The 25947-nt window shown below is 41.2% G+C and overlaps 1 long non-coding RNA gene across 1 annotated transcript; it reads left to right on the plus strand.

The window, feature by feature from the left end:
• The first annotated feature begins 730 nt into the window (after positions 1-730).
• On the plus strand, positions 731-9430 carry LOC133561397 (uncharacterized). The gene is made up of 3 exons (XR_009808674.1): positions 731-792; positions 5996-6080; positions 6461-9430. It is a non-coding gene; the product is annotated as an uncharacterized LOC133561397 (long non-coding RNA).
• The last annotated feature ends 16517 nt before the right edge of the window (positions 9431-25947 follow it).

Genomic DNA, 25947 nt, shown 5'->3' on the forward strand with positions numbered 1-25947 from the left:
CTATACGGCAAAACACAAAATATGCAACATTTTCCCCCAAAAATATCTCAAAGTGGAATATTTATCCATCCATCCATTTTCTACCGCTTATTCCCTTTCGGGGTCGCGGGGGGCGCTGGCGCCTATCTCAGCTACAATCGGGCGGAAGGCAGGGTACACCCTGGACAAGTCGCCACCTCATCGCAGGGCCAACACAGACAGACAGACAACATTCACACTCACATTTTAATGGGACGTAATTGAAGCCTTGAATAGGTCAATAATTAGAAATGACATTGATTTTGATTCATTATTATTATATACATAAAAAAAACAGCCTGCATTGCAGCTTTGTGTTATTAAAGCATTGTAACATTGTCCTCTTACATTTCACCTGTTTGCTCTTTTACACCAGTTTTTATGTTTTGAATTTTTTTCAATTGTATTTTTAAAATGTGCCATGGGGCCGTTAAAAAAACACCCCTGCGATAAGTGAAGCATAAGAAACACATTCATGCAAAATAGTGTCTTTTCTAACAGCGAGTCTCTTTATTTTTAGTCTTTTAAAACAAATATAAGTATTGAACATTTATTTAATTTTTTTAACACATTTAACAATAATGTCATTACAACGCCGTTAGTGTCGGTCAACATAACATTTTCGTTAAGAATTCTCCATGTTTACATACTTTTTCCAGAGACTTTTATTTTTAAGCTTTTTTTGACTTTGTCACTTCCGCTTCCGCTTTGACTTGCGTTAATGTACGCTAACTTGTTTTATCTCTGCTGCTTTCTGCCCTCGTCTTTGAAGATGTGAGTATTCTGATGATTGTAAAAGACTAATTTAGACTTTTAATAGACTTTACTGTCTTTGTGTAATGTTTAGTGGTGTTTTAAGAACATTATTGGCTCTGTGTTGTTAAGAAGCTACCGGCCAACATGAGTTAAGGAGTGCATTGCTACTGCTAACGTGGCTAGCTCACACATGCTAATGTGAAACTGCAACATATTATTTGACAGCTGATTTCTTGATCTTTATTTTTATTTCTCTAGTACATACAGTCTTGATCAAAAGTTGACATACACTTGTAAATAACAATGTCATGGCTGCATTGAGCTTAAAGGCCTACTGAAATGAGATTTTCTTATTTAAACGGGGATAGCAGGTCCATTCTATGTGTCATACTTGATCATTTTGCGATATTGCCATATTTTTGCTGAAAGGATTTAGTAGAGAACATCGACGATAAAGTTCGCAACTTTTGTTCGCTAATAAAAAAGCGTTGCCTGTACCGGAAGTAGCAGACGATGTGCGCGTGACGTCACGGGTTGTGGAGCTCCTCACATCCTTATATTGTTTAAAATCATGGCCACCAGCAGCGAGAGCGATTCGGACCGAGAAAGCGACGATTTCCCCATTAATTTGAGCAAGGATGAAAGATTCGTGGATGAGGATAGTGAGAGTGAAGGACTTGGAAAAAAAAGGCGAGGGCAGTGTGAGCGATTCCGATGTTATTAAACACATTTACTAGGATAATTCTGGAAAATCCCTAATTTTCTTATTGTGTTACCAGTGTTTTAGTGAGATTATGTAGTCGTACCTGAAAGTCGGACAGACGCCAGTGTCTCTGAAGGAAGCCACGTTTCTCGACGAGGCGAAGCGAAGGCAGCCGTTCGGGCCGGGCTGAGCTTTTTTTTCCTTTCCTCCATGGTGATAGCATCCCACGTTCAGGGGCAGCCGGTAGGTGGAGGCAAGAGAGTCCGCAGCTGCCTCTTTGACAGGTGCATGAAGAACGACGCAAGCTCCGCTCATGCCTTCGGTAAGAGCCGACTTATTACCACAATTTTCTCACCGAAACCTGCCGGTTGACATGTGGTCGGGAACCATGTTCGCTTGACGGCTCTGTTACATAGTAAAGCTTCACCTTCGGGAATGTAAACAAGGAAACACCGGCTGTGTTTGTGTTGTTAAAGGCAGCCGCTGTTACGTTTGCGCGGCATCGTGGATGCGCGGGGAGTGTCGCCTCTCGATGCGCAGGATCACAGCAGGCAGGAATGAAGGTATGAACAGCCTTTTAATATGAAGTTACAAAAGAACACTGGTACAAAAGAGCAAATCAAAGGCGTGTCTGAGCACAGAAAACTAAATGCTAATATACATAGAAGACAGAGTTCGAAGTCCATAAAGCGCGAGCCAAGCGCGCGGAGGCAAGCTACATTTAGCAAGCAGAAAAATAATCAGAGACCACTCACGTAACGGTTGCAGGTGCAAACAAACTGGCGAGAGCGAACTAGGTAGCAGAGGGGCTTAAATACAGAAAACATAATTACAAACCGGTGTGTGAATGAGCCATGCAGGAGGAGCAAATAAGTTGTCATGGTGATGAATGTAAATAAGGAAGTGCGCTAACAAACGGGATCGGTAGAGTCCAAAACATGATCAAAACCTAGTAGGACAATACAAAAAAAGACAAACATGCTAGAGATGTGTGATCCGGAAGCCGGATCACAACATTACCCCCCCCTTAAGGGGCAGATCCCAGATGCCCCCAAAAAACTGCAATAAAGAGAACCCCCTCCCAAAACCAGAAAGTTCACAAACGAAGGGAGGGCGGAGGGAGTCCACGGTGGAGGGTCGCCAGATCGCATGTCCCCGAATCCACCGAGGACACATCATGTGGCGGCGGCGGGTGGAACGCTGCTGCCGAAAAAGTTTTGGCGGGCGACCTCGAAAAGGCCACATTAGTGGCCGCCTCGCAGGATGAGGTGCCCGGCGAGGCGGACGACCCGGGCACGGCCACATCCGTGGCCGACATGGAGGAGGGAGTATCTGGCGAGGAGGATGACCTCGCAGAGGCCACGCCCGTGGTCGACGTGGTGGACGACGCCTCAGCACCGAAATCCCAGCAGGCTTGGAAGCAGCAGACGAGGGTGCGGGGACTGCAGCCAAAGCAGGCCCGAGTGCAGCTGGCGAGGATGATGCGGGTGCTGCAGCCGAAGAAGGCGTCGGAGGCGGCCTGGGAGCCGCAGGAGTCGTCGGAGGCGGCCTGAGAGCCGCAGGAGTCGTCGGAGGCGGCCTGGGAGCCGCAGGAGTCGTCATCGACGTGAATGCAGGCGTAGTCGTCGGTGGTGCTGGTGTGGGTTCCAGCCCCGTCGTCGACGCTGGTGTGGGCTGCAGCCCCGTCGTCGACGCTGGTGTGGGCTGCAGCCCCGTCGTCGACGCTGGTGTGGGCTCCAGCCCCGTCGTCGACGCTGGTGTGGGCTCCAGCCCCGTCGTCGACGCTGGTGTGGGCTCCAGCCCCGTCGTCGGCGGTGCTTGGCGGCGCGGAGCTGGCACCGGTACCTGTCGTGGTGCTGGTACCGGAGTGGGCTCCAGCTTAGGAACTGGTGCTAAAGTGGGCTCCAGCCTTGGAGTTTGTGCTGGCGTGAGAACCAGTTTAGAGTCTGACTCTGGCGTGAGAACAAGGCTAGAAACATTTTCTGGTGTGAAAACCAGGTCAGAGTCATGTGCTGGTGTGAGAACCAGACTGGGAGCAGGTGTCGGCTTCAGCCGAGGAGCAGGTGTCGGCTTCAGCCGAGGAGCAGGTGTCGGCTTCAGCCGAGGAGCAGGTGTCGGCTTCAGCCGAGGAGCAGGTGTCGGCTTCAGCCGAGGAGCAGGCACAGGGGTCTGCCGAGGAGAACTAGGGGACTGGCTGTGAGCAGGACTAGGACTATGATGAGTGATAAGACAAACACTATGACTCGGGCAAGGACTTGAGAGAGGACCAGGACTTACAATCACACTAGTGCTTTGAGAAGGGCTTGGGCAACGACCAGGACTTACAGTCATACCAGGGCTTGGGCAAGAACTAGGACAAACGGTCAAACTAGGGCTTGGGCAAGGACTGGGACTAACAATCAAACTGGTGCTCGGGCAAGGACTAGGACAAAGACTAGGACTTACAGTAACACTGGGGCTCGGACAAGAACTTGGGTAAGGACTAGGGTTCGGACTAAGACCACGAGGGGAATCAGTACTAATATTACAAAGGCAAGAAACAAGACTCGGGACCGGACTCGAAACAGGACTCGGACTACGGATCAGTCTACGAGTGGAACTAGGACTACGACGACTACGAGAAAGACTAGGACTACAACTAGAATCAGAACGGAAACTCGGACCAGGACTTGGACTACGACTCAGTCTACAAGTCGGTCTACGAGTAGGACTAGAGCATGGGCTACGAAGAAGGCTGGGACTCAAACTCTGAGAGAGACTGTGACTAAAACTAGAACTAGGGCACGGACGGAACACAGGTGGAGGAGGTCTAAGAGGGCGTGACTTGACCGGGGAGAACACCGGTGGAGGAGGTCTAGGAGGCCGTAGTGGCTTAACAGGTTTAACAGGGGTAAACACCGGTGGTGGAGGTCTAGGAGGCTTAGTAGTAATACTGGCCCTCCCCTCAAGACCCGGATTCCAGACGGGGCCCAGTTGGACAGAGGCTGACCGTAAGGGCGGGCGGTGGGAGGTTTTGAGGAGGGCAGGCTCCTCCCCTCTAAAATGTTCAAAATCCTCACTAAATGAGGTGGAAAAAGGCACGGATTCAGGCGGAGAACGAGACTTGAGAGGGGGGGAAGCGGGTATGGGGGGTGAAGACTGACTAGAGTCATAGTAGTGGCGGAAAATGTCCTGGTAATAATTAATTATATTATTAAAGTCATTGTTGGGGGTGGGACTGGGCTTGGATGTGCTACAATTATCCTTGAAAATTTTCTTATATAAAATTAGGTCCTTGGGTGGAATGGGAGAAAGTTCATCTTCAAAAAACTCCTCGTCACTAAGGTCAAAAAAATGTGCAGAGGAATCCACTAAGGTGTTAACGGTGACGTCATAGGGGGGCGTGAACGGAGTGACGTCACTGTGAGTGACAGGGAAGGCGGAAGATGGTGGGATGCTAATGGGAATAGCAACATGGTGACTGGGAACGGGAGAAGTGAACAAAGTACCAACCCGTAGAGAAGAGTCCTGGGTTGGAGCGGAGGAGTACTTGGTCGGGTATGCTGCTTGTCGGGAACGGTGTCCTGGAGGATCCAGCGCGAGGTGACGCGTTTCTGCTCGCCAGTTTCTGTTACGTTTGCGCGGCATCGTGGATGCGCGGGGAGTGTCGCCTCTCGATGCGCAGGATCACAGCAGGCAGGAATGAAGGTATGAACAGCCTTTTAATATGAAGTTACAAAAGAACACTGGTACAAAAGAGCAAATCAAAGGCGTGTCTGAGCACAGAAAACTAAATGCTAATATACATAGAAGACAGAGTTCGAAGTCCATAAAGCGCGAGCCAAGCGCGCGGAGGCAAGCTACATTTAGCAAGCAGAAAAATAATCAGAGACCACTCACGTAACGGTTGCAGGTGCAAACAAACTGGCGAGAGCGAACTAGGTAGCAGAGGGGCTTAAATACAGAAAACATAATTACAAACCGGTGTGTGAATGAGCCATGCAGGAGGAGCAAATAAGTTGTCATGGTGATGAATGTAAATAAGGAAGTGCGCTAACAAACGGGATCGGTAGAGTCCAAAACATGATCAAAACCTAGTAGGACAATACAAAAAAAGACAAACATGCTAGAGATGTGTGATCCGGAAGCCGGATCACAACAGCCGCAATACACCGCTTCCCACCTACAGCTTTCTTCTTTGACGTCTCCATTATTAATTGAACACATTGCAAAAGATTCAGCAACACAGATGTCCAGAATACTGTGTAATTTTGTGATTAAAGCAGACCACTTATAGCTGGGATCGGGCTGGAACAAAATGTCCGCTAAAAACCGTGACGTCACGCGCATGCGTCATCAGGATACTTCGCGCGAAATTTAAAATTGGAATTTAGTTAACTAAAAAGGCCGTATTGGCATGTGTTGCAATGTTAATATTTCATCATTGATATATAAACTATCAGACTGCGTGGTCAGTAGTAGTGGGTTTCAGCAAGCCTTTAATTGTAGCCTGATTTAGCCATTCCTTGTGTGTTTTAGGGTCATTGTCCGGTTGGAACACCCAACTGCACCCAAGACCCAACCTCCGGGCTGAGGGTTTTAGCTTGTCCTGAAGAATTTGGAGGTAACCCTCCTTTTTTACTGTCCCATTTACTCTCTGTAAAGCACCAGTTCCATTGGCAGCAAAACAGGGCCAGAGCATAATACTACCACCACCATGCTTGACGGTAGGAATTGTGTTCCTGGGATTAAAGGCCTCACCTTTTCTCTTCCAAACATATTGCTGGGTATTGTGGCCAAATAGCTCACTTTCTGTTTCATTTGACCACAGAACTTTCCTCCGGAAGGTTTTATCTTTGTCCATGTGACGTCAGATGAAACAAAAATGGAGCTTTTTGACCACAATACCATATCAATATCATATCATATCGATAGGCATACGATACAGATATTTGTTTGAGTAGATAACAGAAATATTGATAGTTATGTACTTGTGTGTTACAGATACTAACCCAAATTGAAGAAATGCATCAAAATAAAAGTCTCCGGAAAACGTATGTCAACGAGTCCGACTGATGACCGACGTGGTCAATGTCCTCACGAACCAGTCTCAAAAGCTTAGTACTCCATAACGCTTGGCCATCACTCCAGCAGCACTGAGAGCGGACTCGGCCAAGCCGGTTTTAGGTAATGTAGCAATTTTCAATGCCAACTAAGAAAAAAACACTCAAAAATGCAATACAAAAAAACCCAGGATATAAAAACTGGTCAGAATTGATCATAATCAGCTAAAAAATTAGATTTTATTTTGAAAACTATTTCTTAACACATAAAAGTACCAAAAATGATCATAATGTTGAAAGGTTTTATTATACAATGAACTTAACATTCATGTTTTAATTGCACAATTAATATAATATGTATGTTTTAGACTTAGACTTCCTTTTTATTGACATTCAATTTTGAACTTTACAGCACAGATAAGAATAAAATTTCGTTGCATAAGCTCATGGTAGTGCAGGGAAAAAAAGCAATAAGGTGCATATATAATTAAATAAATATATATAAATGTATATAAATAATATAGAAATATATATATATAATAAATAAATATATATAAATAAATAGAAATATGTATGTTTTAGTATGCAATTACCACATAATGCCTATTTTATTATACAATTAACATACCATGCATGTTTAAATATAAAAATAATCATAACTTACATGTTTTTATTCCACATAACAAATAATGTAGATGTTTTTATAATGCAATAAACATTTTAATATCAACGTTTTAGTACAGATTGAACATAACGTGCATGTTTTTGAATTTCACAATTCCCATAACCATTTTAACAAAATTGTGGTTATGATTACGCTGCTAATTTTGGTCAAAATATAAATATATATGACATAAAACCACGGGGAAGACCCAGAACACGTTGGGAAGACCATGTCTCCCGGATGGCCTGGGAACGCCTCGGGATCCCCCGGGAGGAGCTGGACGAAGTGGCTGGGGAGAGGGAGGTCTGGGCTTCCCTGCTTAGGCTGCTGCCCCCGCGACCCAACCTCGGATAAGCCAAAGAAGATGGATGGATGGATAAAACGTTCATATTTGAACATCCCTAATACAAACACTTGGCCGTCACTCCAGCAGCACTGAGAGCGGACACTTTTCAATGTCAACAAAGAAATACACTCAAAAATGTACGTAGTAAAAAAAATATAATATATAACTGGTCGAAAGTTACCATAATCAGCTCAAAAAATTAGTATTTTCTTCATAAAAAATATTAATATTTATATTAACACACACAAAAATATCAAAAATTATCATAACGTTGACGGTTTTATTATAAAATGAACATGACGTGCATGTTTTAATTGCACAATTAATATAAAATGTATGTTTTAGTGTGCATTTACCATATTATGCTTATTTTATTATACAATTACATAACATGCATGTTTGAATATAGAAATGATCATATGTGACATGTTTTTATTCCACAAAGCAAATAACATTGATGTTTTTATAATGCAATAAATATCATAATATCAACGTTTTTAATTGACAATACACATAATGTGTTTGTTTTATAACATAATTAACAGTTTCATGCATGTTTTTACTAGACATTAGAAAAAAAATCATGTTTTATTACACATTAAACATAACGTGCATGTTTTTAAATTTCACAATTACCATAACCATTACCTTTTAAACAATACTGTGGTTATAATCACACCGCAAATTTTAATCAAAATATCCGTGGCATAAAACGTTCATATTTTGACATCCTGAACACTTAACACTTGGCCGTCACTCCAGCAGCACTGAGTGTGGACAATTTTCATTGCCAACAAAGAAATACACTCAGAAATTTAATAAAAAATTGGAAAAAAAACACGATATAACTGGTCAGAAATTATCATAATCCGCTCATAAAATGAGATTTTATTATCAAAAATATTTCTTAAGTGATTCATCGTTTTTACTATTCTAAAGTTTTATTACACAAATTTTATCCTGATACATCTCCACTTTGTGATAAATGTAAATCTGCTGAAGGATCATTGTCTCACTCGTTTTGGGGATGTCCAATTATTCAACCATTTTGGTCCAGCATTTTCTTTTTTTACTTGGGGGTATATCAGAGAAAAATTGTCCCTGATAGGGATATGATCTTATTTGGGTGGTCTTCAGAAACACAAAAGCTTCCAAAACATATTAGAACTGTGTTGCTGCTTGGGACGGTTTTGGCCAAAAGACTCATTCTCAGAGACTGGAATACTCTATCTGCACCCAACTTCAGGAACTGGTTAAATGAACTTGTGAATGTAATGACTCTTGAAAAAATAAGATTTATAAACTCTACAAATATGAATAAATGGGAATTAACCTGGAAACCTTTACTGACATATATTGAAGCATAACTTATAGACATTTAAAGGAAAACTAAACTGCCATTTTTTTGTAGTTGTATTCCTTTTTTATTTTTTATTTTTATTGTTATTATCTTTTGTACTGATTCAACACTACATTTGTTTTTCTTGTGTCACTTTTGATATGGTTTTGTCATGGTTTACTTTCTTTTTTGTTCTGTTTTTTTTTTTTGTGATTATTGTTTTGTATTTGATCAAGCCCTGTAACTTTTCCTTTTTTTTTCCCTCTAAGTGTGTACGGTGGACAGGCCCTCGGGAGGTGATCTTGTGAACACTTCCTGAGGATCCTTGATGCTGAGGTATGTTCATCCATTTTGCTGTGATCTCGATAGCCTGCTGATCGTGAGCCGCAGCGGGATGGATGGATATATATGTATATATATATATATATGTATGGATATATATATGTGTGTGTGTATGTATATATATATATACAATATTTGGGTATATTTTCTAATAATGTCTGTACTGTAAACCTTGAGTTGTTAAAGTTCATGTGCACCTCTCTCCTCAAGTGTGTGTGTGTGTATGAGTGGATGTGACTGTCATTTTAACTGTAAAATCTAATAAAATATATTTGCACAAAAATATTTCTTAACACACACAACAATACAGAAAATTACCATAACTTTGATAATAACATGCATGTTTTTATTTCACAATTACCATAAAATGCATGTTTTAGTATGCAATTATTATATTATTCATATTTTCGTATACAATTAGTATAACATGCATGTTTGAATATAAAAATGATAAGTGACATGTTTTTATTCCACAAAGCAAATAATGTTGATGTTTTTATAATGCAATAAACATCATAATATCAACGTTTTTAATATGCAATAAACATTGTGTTTATTTTATAACATGATTAACAATTTCATGCCTGTTTTTACTAGACATGGGAACAAACATTCATGTTTTATTAACCATCAAACATAATGTGCATGTTTTTAATTTCACAATTACCATTACCATTTTAACAAAATTGTGGTTATAATCATGCTGCTAATTTTGGTCAAAATTTAAATATGTATGACATAAAACATTCATATTTGGACATCCCTAACACTAACACTTGGCCGCCACTCCAGCAGCACTGAGAGCGGACCATTTTCAATGTCAACAAAGAAATACACTCAGAAATGTAATTAAAAATTGAAAAATAACACGATATAACTGGTCGAACGTTACCATAATCAGTTCATAAAATTAGATTTTGTTCATCAAAAAATTTCTTAGCACACAAAAAAGTACCGAAAATTACCATAACATTGATTGTTTTATTATACAAAGAACATAACATGTTTTAATTGCACAATTAACATAAAATGTATGTTTTAGTGTGCAATTGCCATATTATGCTTATTTTATTATACAATTACCATAACATGCATATTTGAATATAAAAATGATCACAACTTACATGTTTTTATTTCAAAAAGCAAAAAACGTGGATGTTTTTATAATGCAATCAACATCATAATATGAACGTTTTAGTACAAATTGAACATAACGTGCATGTTTTTAAATTTTAACAATTACCATTACCATTTGAACAATATTGTGGTTATAATCACAATCGCTGCGTCCTGGGCATGACGTCAAAGTGCATCCGCAAGTGGAGGCTCCTCTATCCTTTACTACTGTTACCCCAGATAGTCCATGGCAAAGGCCTAGTACCTGACTTCCCCCTCACCAGGGATACAGTGAAGACGGTAGATTTAAGAACTACCACAACGACTGCGATGGCGAAGAAGGCTGCAGCAGAAAAGGATCCCTGGTCGTCTTGGACTCCATGCCACTGGACCCTGACCACATTCTGTCCAGGATCGGGAGGTGACTGTCTGTGCACCAGTCTCCCCACGTTAAACTAAGTTACGCACAGGCATCCTCCATAAAGGGATACACCCCCCTACCAGGAGGATCGTCATACTCGTTCGGGTGACCGCCAATGAATCACAATCGCTAATTTTGGTCAAATTATCCGTGACATAAAACGTTCATATTTGGACATCCCAAACGCTAACACTTAACCGTCACTCCAGCAGCACTGACAGCGGGCAATTTTCAATACCAACAAAGAAAAAACACTCAGAAAGGTAATTAAAAATTAAAGCTGCAAGCAGCGATGGACGGGACCGACTTTTGCTGGTGTTTCCTGCCTTTACCCATTCAACATATCTTTACCTGCACATTATCTACCTTCCCTGCATCCTGGGGTCACACTGGTGCTTCTTTCTTTCACCCATACATGCTGGTGCTTCCTGCCATCAACCAGACATCATATCTTCACCTTCACATTACATACCCTCTCTGTATCCTGGAGTCAAACTGGTGCCTCCTTCTTTCACCCAGTTAACATGTCTTTACCTGCACAGTTCCTACTTTCTCTGCATTGTGTGGTCACGCTGGTGTTTCCTGCTTTTAAGCTGCCATTTTGAGACGGCAGCAGCTCGGAAGCATCAGCGCAGAGGTTCTTTGAATGCTCGTAAAATCAAAACTGGAGCAGTTAGAAAAACTCTTTGCACAACTTTTAATCAGAAGGGTTCAATCTCTTTCCTGTGCGAGTTTGAAGCCGACACAACAAACGCGCTCAGAGAAGATAATGTTTGAAAAAAGATGACAGGTTTTTACAAAACTTTTGTATTTAAGGGGTAATTGCCAACTTCCTGTTGATTTTTGCTGCAGGATGTCAATTAATGAAATGTAGGCCTAAGTGAGACCTACATAGAGGTTTTTGTTGCATGTCTCTATGACAGGGGTGTCAAACGTACGGCCCATGGGCCGGATTAGGCCTGCAACCAGGTTTTATCCGGCCCGCGTGATGAGTTTGCTAAGTATAAAAATGAGCCGACATTTTTGAATGAAAGAAACTGCTGTTCTTTGTATCTGTAGATCAGGGGTCGGCAACCCGCGGCTCCGGAGCCTGATGTGGCTCAGCCGCATACTTGCCGACCCCCCCGATCTTTCCAGAAGATTTTCGGATTTCAGTGCCTCTCCCAGGGAAAACTTTCTACAATTTTCACCTGGACGACAATATTGATGGCGTGTCAAAATTTGCGCTCTCTGAAACATGTCATCCCTCCCGCCTTCACACATTGCTATCTACTTGCCGGCCGGTCACATGTAATCTGCGGCCTCTGTTTTTACAAAAAAGTGACTGCAAGGCATACTTGTTCAACAGCCATACAGGTTACACTGAGGGTTGTGATATAAACAACTTTAACACTCTTACTAATATGCGCCACAATGTGAACCCACACCAAACAAGATTGAGAAACACATTTCGGGAGAACATCCGCACCATAACACAACATAAACACAACAGAGCAAATACCCAGAATCCCATGCATCCCTAACTCTTCCGGGCTACATTATACACTCCGCGACTACCAAACCCCGCCCACCTCAACCGATGCACGGAAATTAACACCAATGAGTTGACTGATGAACATTATCACATAATTTATTCAGAAAGTATGAATAACGACAAATAAAGGTAGAATACTATTAACTGCAACATGTACGTGTAAAAAAACATAATTTGCACATTTTTAGAATGTGCTTGTTCTATTTTTAAACAAAGAAAACAGAATCTTATTTTTAAGTTATCGTGCTGTGATTTTACCAGTCCGGCCCACTTGGGAGTAGATTATTCTCCATGTAGCCCCCGATCTAAAATTAGTTTGACACCCCTGCTCTACGACATTCCTACCAGAAGTTACAAGCAGTTTTGTCTGTGTTTTCCTCCTAGGAGCAGTTTTGTCTGTGTTTTATTCCTAGAGCGCGCTAAAGAGCAATTTTAAGTTTTGGGGTTTTTTTTTTTTATTAATTCGCAATTTTCGCCAGTCCTGATGTGTGTCTCCGGTTTGGTGAGTTTTGAAGCATTTTAAGGGGGTCAAATTACAGGAAACTTTTGTTTTGAAGGGGTGTTTGCCAACTTCCTGTTAATGTTTGCTGAAGGATGTCATTTTATGAAATGTAGGTCTAAGTTAGACCTACATAGAGGTTTTTCTTTCATGTCTCTACGACATTCCTAACGGAAGTTACAAGCAGTTTTGTCTGTATTTTTTCCTAGGGGGCGCTAGAGCGCAATTTTGAGTTTCTGGTTTTTGGGGGTTTTTTTATTAGATGGCAATTTTCGCCAGTCCTGATGTGTGTGTAAAATTTGGTGAGTTTTGAAGCATGTTAAGGGGGTCAAATTACAGCTCAAAGAGGCAGCGGTATAATAATAATAAAACCGTAGAAATACAATAGTGTCCTCTGTCCCAAAGGGACATTCGGTCCATAAAAAGACAATACAACAACTGGTCAGACGTTATCACAATCAGCTAATACAATGAGATTTTAATATCAAAAACAACATTTTAACACACATTAAAGTAACACAAATTGGTGCCGTTGAGTATTCCCGAGTACCGTATCGGTTCAAATGTGTAGGGTGCTCATCCCCAGATTGAAAAAGCAAAACCGCCACCTCCTTTTTCCGTCATTCCGATTCAAAAGGCAAAGAACCCACGACAAACAAGAGGGAAACATCAAGAACACAAAGGAGGAAACACAAGAGTGCAGAGCTCCTGCGACCAGCAGCCAACACAATCCTGGAAAAAAACAAAACAACAACAAAACCTTGAGCTGCATTGCCCGACAGAGGAAACAACGGACCGGGTTCTGAGGACACTTGATGGTCTTGCAGGACTTAGACTCTTCTTCAGGTCTCGGTCACCTGACCCGTGTGATGACATTTTGAGTCAGCGTCTCAGACGCACGGCCATGTGGAAGTAAGGAGGGACTTTCCACCTCTCGCACCCCCCGTTCTAAAATAGGACATTTAGGACTTTGGACCGTGAGTCAGCATCTTGCGGTCTCGCGTGACGTCCACCCAGGGTCTTGTTTGGCGGGCAGGAAGGCCGGTTTTTGACGGTCCGTGTGTCGCCGCTCGATGAGCGGGTTTGGCGTCACGCCGGGTCGTAAAAAAAGCGGCCAAACACAGCGCGTCTTTGTCCTCCGCACGAGGACGCCTGTCGTTCTCCACGCTCGCGATGAGGACGCGCAAAGTCTGGTGACGGGGGACAAGGATCACCCTCCGAGAGTGGAAACAGGCCTCGGTCAACACAAACCGCCATTGTTCCTCAAAAAAAAGACAACGGCGAGCTTTTGCTTTCCTCCGGCATGGACGCCATCCTACTTAATTTCTTCCGGATGTTTCTTTGTCTCGCCGTTTGCCCTTTGATCATCCCGCTCATTCAAGTCCTGCCGCAACCTGTCCACCATGTGTCCGGCCACACTGGGGGGGGGGTTTAATGTTTTTCTGGCATGTTCTCCCAAGGGGGTGTAGCCACGTGCATTGTTGGTTATATTTAGGGTTGGATTGGCAGTCAAGGAGTTTTATTAAAATATTTCAACCTATTTCATTTTGCGTCATGGCGTCTGTCTGGGTGGTCCTGCACCCTCCAGTGGTGTGAGGGGGCTACTGAAGGTGAGTGTGTGAGACATCAACAAGGAAAAGTAGCTTCTGTACGAGGAGGTGTGAACAAGTGAGGACATAATCATGGTCCCAATACTAAAAAAAAACATTGCATCTAATAGAGAGCCAAATACTAGAGTCCGTGAACATTGCTCAAAAGTCATTATTTTTTTCTTGCTACTAAAGGTGTGTGCGTCTGTGTGTGTGTGCTCTTGTATTTCTACCCTTCTTGAGACATCAACAAGGAGAAGTAGCTTCCATACAAGGAGGTGTGAACAAGTGAGGACACAAATCATGGTCCCCATTCCGAAAACCATTGCATCTAATACAGAGCCAAATAAAGTTAAAGTTAAAGTACCAATGATTGTCACACACATACTAGATGTGGCGAAATTATTCTCTGCATTTGACCCATCACCCTTGATCACCCCCTGGGAGGTGAGGGGAGCAGTGGGCAGCAGCGGTCCCGCGCCTGGGAATCATTTATGATTTAACCCCCAATTCCAACCCTTACTAGAGTCCGTGAACATTGCTCAAAAGTCATAATTTTTTTCTTGCTACTGAAGGTGTGTGTGTGTGTGTGTGTGTGTGTGCGTGTGTGTGTGTGTGTGTGTGTGTGTGTGTGTATTGTATTTCTCCTATTCTTGAGACATCAACAAGGAAAAGTAGCTTCCATACAAGGAGGTGTGAACAAGTGAGGACACAAATCATGGTCCCCATACTGAAAACCATTGCATCTATTAGAGAGCCAAATACTAAATTCCTGTAAACATTGCTGCAAAGTCATAATTTTTTTCTTGCTACTGAAGGTGTTTGTGTGTTCTTGTATTTCTCCTATTTTTGGGACATCAACAAGGAAAAGTAGCTTCCATACAAGGAGGTGTGAACAAATTAGGACATAATCATGGTCCCAATACTGAAAACCATTGCATCTAATAGAGAGCCAAATACTAGAGTCGGTGAACATTGCTCCAAAGTCATAATTTTTTTCTTGCTACTGAGTGTGTGTGTGTGTGTGTGTGTGTGTGTGTGTGTGTGTGTGTGTGTGTGTGTGTGTGTGTGCGTGTGTGTGTGTGTGTGTGTGTGTGTGTGTGTGTGTGTGTGTGTGTGTGTGTGTGTTGTATTTCTCCTATTCTTGAGACATCAACAAGGAAAAGTAGCTTCCATACAAGGAGGTGTGAACAAGTGAGGACACAAATCATGGTCCCCATACTGAAAACCATTGCATCTAAAACAGAGCCAAATACTTGAGTTGGTGAACATTGCTCCAAAGTCATAATTGTTTTCTTGCTACTGAAGGTGTGTGTGTGTTCTTGTATTTCTACCCTTCTTGAGACCCCAACAAGGAAAAGTTGCTTCCATACGAGGAGGTGTGAACAAGTGAGGACACAAATCATGGTCCCCATACTGAAAACCATTCTATCTAATAGAGAGCCAAATACTTCAGTCCGTGAACATTGCTCCAAAGACGTTTTTTTTTTCTCTTGCTACTGAAGGTGTGTGTGTTCTTGTATTTTACCCTTCTTGAGACATCAACAAGGACAAGTAACTATCATACGAAGGGGTGTGAACAAGTTAGGACATAATCATGGTCCCAATACTAAAAAAAAACATTGTATCTAATTGAGAGCCAAATACTAGAGTCCGTGAACATTGCTCCAAAGTCATTATTTTTTCTTGATTTAATGTGCACACAATAGTAAACATTGACAGGTGCAAAGGCAGCAATATATGATCAAACAAGACAGCAGCTAAAGAAAGACTTCCCTATTCATTCCCGAAAAAAAAACGCTATGTGAACGGTTTATTTTACGACTTCCGGTGCTGACGTAAGACAACCCGCGTCCCATATGTGACCATAGGATGAACAAATACACTATGCTACTAAGACTACAGTGGCCATTCACAGTTAGATGCTACGGCTGGGTTGCCCAAAGTGCGGCACTGGGGCCATCTGTGGTCCCTGACTCCTTTGTCATCGGCCTTAAGCACATTCCAAAAAAATAAAAACAGAGATCTCATTTGCACCCCTGGTGGTGAAATGTATCAAAATGAGAGTGGTCCCAAAAAGGAGGGATTTTTCAAATCGACTGTGTGTCGGTGCTCCCCCTCTGGTCAACATATGAAATAACAAGTGTGTGTGAGGAATTGGAATTTGCCACCTGTGGCCAAAATTGATAAAATAAATATGTATATAGAGATATACTGTAATAACATGAAGTAAACAATGAATATTAAAACAATTCAAACAAAAAAATCATTAACTAAAAGCAGTCTTTTTCTCACATTGTGTCAACTTTTTTCCTATAAAATTGGGACCAATTTCTCATATTCTATGTTTCTGTTTTATTGCAATATTTTCTCTTAAAATTATTACTTTTTTTTAATGTAAAATGATTTCCTTTTAAAGCAAAATGATAAAATTTGTCATAAAATTTGGACTTTTATCACAGTATTGCCCATTTTTTGGTTGGTCTTGTAAAATAGTGAAATTTTTTGAGTAAAATTATGACTTTTGTTATCAGTTTGCCAAGTAAAATTCAGATTATTATTATTATAATATTGCCAAAATGCTGAAGTTTTTTTTTTTTAATTATGACGTTTGTCAAGTAAAATTACGACTCTTTTCATAAAACTGCCAAATTCTTAAGCTTGTAAAATTGTAAATGAAAAAATTGAGTTAAAAAACCGTTAAAAATTGAATAAATTAAGTAAAATTCCAACTTTTATCATAATATTGAACAAATGTTTTTTTTTTCTTGTAACATTTTGACTTGCGTTGAGTAAAATGACGACTTTTATTATAATACTGCCAAAATTCTGAGTTTTTCTCTTGGAATTTTAACAAATTTTTCACAACAAGCTGGTTTATATTTGCATAGTATGTATATATTATTAATTTTGTAAATACACATCTTTATATATCTAGAAAGGCTGGTCCTAAAGAGGGAGACATTATTCTCAGGTCTCAAGAAGGTACGAAGTACACAAAAGTGTGTGTGTGTGTGTCTCGGGGGTTCCCTCCACTCCCAACTTTCTCACTTCCTCCTGGGTTGTTCCGGGCCTGTGAAGACCATAACGAGCCCACACGTCAGTGCCCAGAAGACACACACATGCAGGCACAGAGTGGCGAGCTCGCCACCAAGACGCGTCCCACCACTTCCTGTCCTCCATCGCGTCTCCTTTTGCTGTCTGGCAGCCATTTGACATCCATGTTAGCGTGTTGGGGGATGTTAAAAAACATTTTCAAAGCATGATAAGTTGGCACCCGTATAGTTAAGCGCATGGGTATTCAACAAAGCTTTTCATTTGGCCCACCGAATATCGCCCAAATTGGCTTGATGAAACCATTCAAACTACCATATTTTTCAGTACATAAGGCGCACTGCCGATGAATGGTCTGTTTTTTTTAAATCTTTTTTTAATATATAAAGCGCACCGGATTATAGGGCGCGTTAAAGGAGTCATATTATTATGATTTTTTTCTAAATGTAAAACACATCCTTGTGGTCTACATAACATGTAATGGTAGTTCTTTGGTCAAAATGTCGCATAGATGATGTTTTACACATCATCTTCAAGCCGCTTTCTGACCGTCCCTTCCGGATTCACCGATTTGTGGACGGTCTTATTTACGAGCCTTCACTTCAACAGCGTGTGCTCCCTGTCATCTTTGTTGTAGCGGTGTAGCGTGCAAGGACGGGAGTGGAAAAAGTGTCAAGAGATGGCGCTAACTGTTTTAATGACATTCAGAATTTGATTCAGTCAATAACTGAGCAGCATCTCCTCATACGGGAAACAACAACAATTGTATTAAATGTGTCCCGTGAAAATCCGTCCGACCGGAACTCTGATAACTAAAGTCCCTTGGGTGAAGGGTGAATAATGTAAACTCACTATACCGGTATGTTTTAGCGCTTTTATGGCGAGTTTACTGACAGATATAAGTACAAACTTTACACTACTTTATATTATAAATGGTAACAGCGGAAGATGAATGTCCCATAACAAGAAAATAGAGGAAAAGAAGGAGCTTATCGAGGCGGACACGCGCAATTTTTCAAGATTTCCGCAGATCCCAATTACAGATCAGCAGGTACCAGAAGCTAAAAAAGTTGCTTTTGCATAATATTGCAAAACAAAATGCCAGATAATAAAAATGTCTTACCTTTTTACACAATAATAATACTCGCATGTTGAAGCACATCAAACGGTGCAGCCTACACTTATCTCTTATGTTTGACTGCCATCTACTGGTCACACTTATCACTTCATCATGTACCAAATAAAATTAATTTGAGGTGGGTAAGCTCAACCAAACTTATTCCTTATATTAGGCGCACCGGGTTATAAAGTTTTGAGAAAAACAAAGAAGGATTTAAATGCGCCTTATAGTCCGGAAAATATGGTAGGTTTGATCGTGAATGCAGTACTCCCGCCAATCCGCAGGGGGAAACAGCGGGGCATATGTGTCACAATGAAGCAGCAGTGGGGTGGGTAGAAGACTCATTCAACTCTGAAAACAAATCAAAATAAATTGCGGAAATCAAAACTTTTAACAGCGACTGGACAAATAAGTATGAATGTTCTGCCTCGAGCCAGGGCTCGAGTCATTGTTTCCTGGCGGACCTTTTAAGCGGCGGACACATTGTCTCTAGACAAGCAGCAACAACGGTAGCAATCCACATTCGTAATCTTCACCACAAAACTCGGTCAAACATTTGTAAGTATTGAGCATGAAGATATTTAGTTTGTTTTGTATTGAAATTGCTGACTTTGTGATGTCTTTTGTATTTGTGTTGTTTGTCTGAGAGTAACTCTGGCAATCAAATCTTGTTTAATACATGTAGCGCTAAATCTGACCAGTAGAGGGCAATAATGCTACACTTCAGGTTTAATTGTGCTGAGACACATTGTGTGCAATGTTTGATGTAAATGTTATTTTCTATATGCATACATATCTGTAGTTTATTGTGTGAAGGGGTTAATGCTAAACCTTCTATTTTATCCATGTAAAATAAATGATGGACGCTAATACCTTATTTATTTTATGTTTATATTGTCAGTCTTACAAACCTAAATCAAGGAAGAAGTGTTAGGAAATAAAACTGAGGATGGGAAATCATTCAAAAGAAATAACATCAATCCCAGAGCTTGTGTGTCTTCATGCTGTTAAGTATCTGTGTAGCTGCACACGCTGGATATGAGTAGCTTGGGCAGGATTATGAGTCCATTGACAGTGCAGTGTGAAAGCCGATGTGTTTACTTTGCAATAAAGTAAACGGAATATAACCTGCGGGGGCACTGTTATGGGTGGAAGAGGGAGTTGTGACGGTACACAACCACAAGGGGGCAATATTGCTGTATGTATTTATTATATATATCAATAATATAATATAATAAATAATTAACAATATAATTTAATTAAACAACAAATGAATGGCGTGTGTGAACTAGATCCAAAAGGGGTGTATGGTTGAAGACTGTGTATGAATAATTAGCTGTTGAGGATTATCATCATTTTTGGATGAGGAAGCAGACAAATCCAAAGGGGCTATAGGCAAAAGGGGGTCCGTGATCCAAGCGAGGTACGTGGGGCAGAAAGAGGCGTCAAGAGGTCCGTGTCCAGAGCGGGGGTCAAGGATCAAGGGAGGCAGTCAAGATACGGGGGAGGAGAGGTCCAAGGAAGCGAAACGCACAGCTCAAATCCAAGGCAACGGAAGGAAAACACCATGGGCACAAGGGAGAAAACGGGACAAAAATAGCACAGGGAAGAAAACAAGGAGAGCAAAGAGCTAACGATCGCTTACCGGACCTTAACAGAAGGTTATGTTCCGCCGAGGGATGGCAGATTGTGCAGGCTTTTAAAGGCAGGTCTGATCATCATCTCCAGGTGTGCAGATTGATTGCAGCTGTTCGCTGCTGTTGCTCTCGGAGCTGCGCTCGGTGCATGACAAACCGTGATAGGGACTTTCTGAAGAAACATCCAAATGTCGATGTCCGGCCCCTGAGCCTTTGGGCCCTTCAAACTATGGCCCTCTTCATTATGTGGTTGAAGAGCCCTGTTCTAGCAAGTTAAGCCTCATTTGTGTCTTACTGGCTTCTGGACAAGCTTCGTGAGAGTCAGGCTAACTAGCATGTTAGCCATCGTCTTGTTCCAACCTGACTCTCCTCCAGCCCGGCCGGTTGCACCTCAGGAAAATTCTCGTGCGTAAACGGCATCGCCTGTGTCAACACGACTAGATTAACTCTGAAAGCTTTCCCACACGACGCAAATCTATTTGTCAATACACTCAAATGCACACGGTATACGGGTACTATTAAAGTAACGCCGTATTAACAAATTAAAAACAATACTCTACTGCCTTGGAAAAATACCGGTACTTTTTTTTTGACGTAACGAGACTCATGTTGAGTGACTCGACGCTTACACACATAGCGCATGCAAGCAGAAACAGTGTGGGGAGGAAGAGTGGCAAAAAAACGGCAATTCTACTTGTTGATAAAAAGGCATCTGTGCTATCGATAAAGATGAGGGTTTAAACACAGTGCTTTAAAACATGCCTCATCAAAAGTGGCAATACAAAATTACCACTTCTGTTTTAAATTTAGCAAAACAACTTAAAAACAAACATTTAGATATACGCATATACAATACACAGCTGCTTGGCTCGTTAGCAAAACAACTTAAAAACAAACATTTAGATCTACGCATATACAATACACAGCTGCTTGGCTCGTTGCCATTTATTTGCGCAGTCCATACCGCCGACGTAGCGCAAACTAATGCAAGTGCAATGACTGAATTTTGTAACAAATTCCTACAATTTGTGTTTTATCTTTAACAATATGTGTTTTACTAGCTACATGTCTAATCTGTGGACTTTCAGTCATGGTAGTGTTGTCCCGATACTAATATTTTGGTACCGGGTACAGGTACCAAAGTGTATTTCGATACTTTTCTAAATAAAGGGGACCACAAAAAATTGCATTATTGGCTTTATTTCAGCCAAAAATCTTAGACTACATTAAACATATGTTCCTTTCTGCAAGTCCTTCAATAAAATAGTGAACATAGTCAACTTGTCTTTTAGTAGTAAGTAAGTAAACAAAGGCTCCTAATTTAGCTGCTGACGTATGTAGTAACATTTATATTTTACTATTCTGTCAAAATTATTAAGGACAAGCGGTAGAAAATGAATTATTATTCTACTTGTTCATTTACTGTTAATATCTGCTTACTTTCTCTTTTAACATGTTCCAATTACACTTCTGTTAAAATGTAATAATCACTTATTCTTTTGTTGTTTGGATACTTTACATTAGTTCTGGATGATACCATAAATTTAGGTATCGAACAGGATCATACATTATATATTCAAAGTCTTCATGTTTCCAGGGACGTATTTTCTGAGTTTATGAACATAATATACATTTAAAAAAAGGAAAAAATATTCTGTGATGCTCAAAAATATCGATGTAATCACCATATTGACCAGATATGCCCCTGTACTTGGTATCATTACAGTGGTTGTCAGGTGTAGATCTGCCAATGGCGTTTGTTTCCATTTTAACCGTAATTTTTAGAGGAAGTATAGTACCGACAATTATTCATCAGTATCACAGTACTCTACCAATACCGGTATACCGTACAACCCTAAGTCGTAGTATTGTTTTTATGTTTATTACCGTATTTCCTTGAATTGCCGACGGGGTGGTAGTTATTTTAAAAACTCTTCTCACTCCGGCGTTTACCAAAGGCATGTGGTAAATTTAGGCCTGCTCTTATAAATTTGAGTGTGATGTAAGGATACTATCATGAAAAACACATTTGATAAAAAAAAAACGTTATTATAGTCTTACCTTTACTTATAAATGAAGTCCATACGCAGCTCCTTCTGATCAAAAGCATTGATAAGTTGTTTATAGAAGTCTTCCTTATCTTTCTTCAGTTTTAAAAGTCTCTCTGTCTCGATGGAGATCTTCCTTTATTACCTCCTGCTTTGATTGAAAGTCCAGTTTAGAAAACTGTTTTATTTTAGATATGTAATCCTCCATGTTAAAAGTGCAAGCGAGAGGAAAAAATAAACGATTGCTGCTCACTCTTGCTGCTTGTTGTCACTTCTTCCACAGCCGAGTAGTCGCAAGAAGGATCACTAGCGCCCTCTACCACAAGGAGGCGGGAGTCGTTTAATGACTCATATTTGACACACGCAGCTACGGTATATTAATAAAACATAGCTGCTTACTGTTCTTTTTAGCATATTCAATAGCTTTGACCTTAAATCCTACTGAATAGCTTTTAATCTTTTTCTCTTTATGCGATTTCAAATGATTGAAATCAGCCTCCTCCATTTTTAAATTGAAGTGTCACTCGTGACGTGACGAGTTTGACCCGGGGGAAATTCTAGGCGTATGCTAATTATTGTGCGAAACGAGTTTGACCCGGCGGAAATTCTAGACATGCGCTAATAAAAATAATATTTTGCAAAACGAGTTTGACCCGGCGTTTTTCCAGAGCCGGCGATAATGCTAAGCATGCGCTAATTATTTTGCGAAACGAGTTTGACCCGGCAGTAATTCTATATACCCGGCGGCAATTCAAGGAAATACGGTAATGATTATACTTGCCTAAAAGCACAGATCAAGAGTGGCAACAATAAACCATGAATTATTTAATACAATGTCAATAAAGCTTTCTGTTCTATTTTAAGCAGATCCTATGTTTTGACAGGCTAAATGTAAGACATACAATAATAAAGTATTGGTATCGGGACAACACTAAAAAAGTTAAAGCACCAATGATTGTCCCACACACATGAGTTGTGGCGAAATTATTTTAATACACACGTTCACACTATAATGTTCCCATAGTTGAGCCTGCATTAACACTGAGTCATCAAGCAAGGATTATGATATTCGTGTTTAGCTCAATTACCACAAGCTATTAAATGAGTCATGAAGTGAAAACTAAAACTGCAACATAATTGCAACATTTAGCTAATTTAGTTCCAACACAAACACACAAACTGTGAATTTGACATTCTTCATAGCCATGGGTACCGAATCTGGTCCTTTTATTGGCACCAAACGAGCCCTGCCGGTCCTACCGGGCGCTGATTCACGTAAATCCAACAGTACCGTGGTTCGGTAACGGTTGCCCGTTGTGTACACAAAAGTACCGAAAATTGGTACCGTTGTGTTCTGGCATTGATTCTCAGCTGCGGTGTCGGTCCAAATGTGGAAGGTATCAATCCCTGCTGTTGGTAGTTCTTGAGTGTGGTTTAGTATTTAGCTTGAAAGTTTCTCTTCTTGCTTTGTGATTGTCGTTAGCTTGTGTTGCCATTGCTGTTAAGTGCTTCTTGTAGGTTTAAAATAACAAAATGTGCCTTGTCGTTTAAAATAACAAAACTTGTCGTTTAAATTTTTTTGCACTTTAGGTTTTCATATAAAAGTGCACTTCTTGCTTTGTGATGATCAACTTTTTTAGTGTTTCTTAAAGGTCTACTGAAACCCACTACTACCCACCACGCAGTCTGATAGTTTATATATCAATGATGAAATATTAACATTGCAACACATCATCAATCAATCAATGTTTATTTATATAGCCCTAAATCACAAATGTCTCAAAGGACTGTACAAACCATTACGACTACGACATCCTCGGAAGAACCCTCATAAGGGCAAGGAAAACTCACACCCAGTGGGCAGGGAGAATTCACACCCAGTGGGACGCCAGTGACAATGCTGACTATGAGAAACCTTGGAGAGGACCTCAAATGTGGGCAACACCCCCCCTCTAGGGGACCGAAAGCAATGGATGTCGAGCGGGTCTAACATGATACTATGAAAGTTCAATCCATAGTGACTCCAACACAGCCGCGAGAGTTCAGTCCAAAGCGGATCCAAGACATCAGCGAGAGTCCCGTCCACAGGAAACCATCCCAAGCAGAGGCGGATCAGCAGCGTAGAGATGTCCCCAACCATACACAGGCGAGCGGTCCATCCTGGGTCCCGACGAGCGGTCCATCCTGGGTCTCGACTCTGGCCAGCCAGTACTTCATCCATGGTCATCGGACCGGACCCCCTCCACAAGGGAGGGGGGGACATAGGAGAAAAAGAAAAGAAGCGGCAGATCAACTGGTCTAAAAAGGAGGTCTATTTAAAGGCTAGAGTATACAAATGAGTTTTAAGGTGAGACTTAAATGCTTCTGCTGAGGTAGCATCTCGAACTGTTACCGGGAGGGCATTCCAGAGTACTGGAGCCCGAACGGAAAACGCTCTATAGCCCGCAGACTTTTTTTGGGCTTTAGGAATCACTAATAAGCCGGAGTCTTTTGAACGCAGATTTCTTGCCGGGACATATGGTACAATACAATCGGCAAGATAGGATGGAGCTAGACCGTGTAGTATTTTATACGCAAGTAGTAAAACCTTAAAGTCACATCTTAAGTGCACAGGAAGCCAGTGCAGGTGAGCCAGTACAGGCGTAATATGATCAAACTTTCTTGTTCTTGTCAAAAGTCTAGCAGCCGCATTTTGTACCAACTGTAATCTTTTAATGCTAGACATGGGGAGACCCGAAAATAATACGTTACAGTAATCGAGACGAGACGTAACAAACGCATCGATAATGATCTCGGCCTTTTTAGTTTACTAAATTGCAATTTTAGAGTTCCCGGGAGTTTCTTCTTGAAAACGTTGCGTAATGATGACGTGCACGCGTAACGTCACGGACTGTTAGGAAATATGAGCGCTGCACACACACACAGCTAAAAGTCATCTGCTTTAACCGCATAATTACACAGTATCTTGGACATCTGTGTTGCTGAATCTTTTGCAATTTGTTCAATTAATATTGGAGAAGTCAAAGTAGAAAGATGGAGTTGGGAAGCTTTAGCCTTTAGCCTCACAAACACACAGTGATTCCTTGTTTAAAATTCCCGGAGGTGAAACTTTACTATGGATCACAGCGGTCAAGCGAACATGGATCCCGACCGAATGTCAACCAGCAGGTTTCGGTGAGAAAAATGTGGTAAAAAGTCGCTTCTTACCGGTGATCAGCTGAGCTTGCGCCGTCCGTGCAGCTGCCGTCGACTTCCCTGAGACACTGGCATCAAGACACCCGTGGACACACACCTCCGACTATCAGGTACTGTTAAACTCACTAAAACACTAGCAACACAATAGAAAGATAATGGATTTCCCAGAATTATCCTAGTAAATGTGTCTAAAAACATCTGAATCCGTCCCAATGCAATCGCGTTTTTTTTTTTTCTAGTCCGTCGCTATCAATATCCTCAAACACAAATCTTTCATCCTCGCTCAAATTAATGGGGAAATTGTCGTTTTCTCTGTCCGAAAAGCTCTTTTTGTTGGAGGCTCCCATTAAAAACAATATGAGGATGTGAGGAGCCATCAACATGTGACATCATCGTCTGTGACTTTCGGTAAAGGCAGGGCTTTTCTGTTACCACCAAGAGTTGCAAACTTTATCGTGGATGTTCTCTACTAAATCTTTTCAGCAAAAATATGGCAATATCGTGAAATCATCAAGTATGACACA

This window comes from Nerophis ophidion, linkage group LG11 (genome assembly GCF_033978795.1).
Source record: "Nerophis ophidion isolate RoL-2023_Sa linkage group LG11, RoL_Noph_v1.0, whole genome shotgun sequence".
Lineage (NCBI taxonomy): Eukaryota > Metazoa > Chordata > Actinopteri > Syngnathiformes > Syngnathidae > Nerophis > Nerophis ophidion.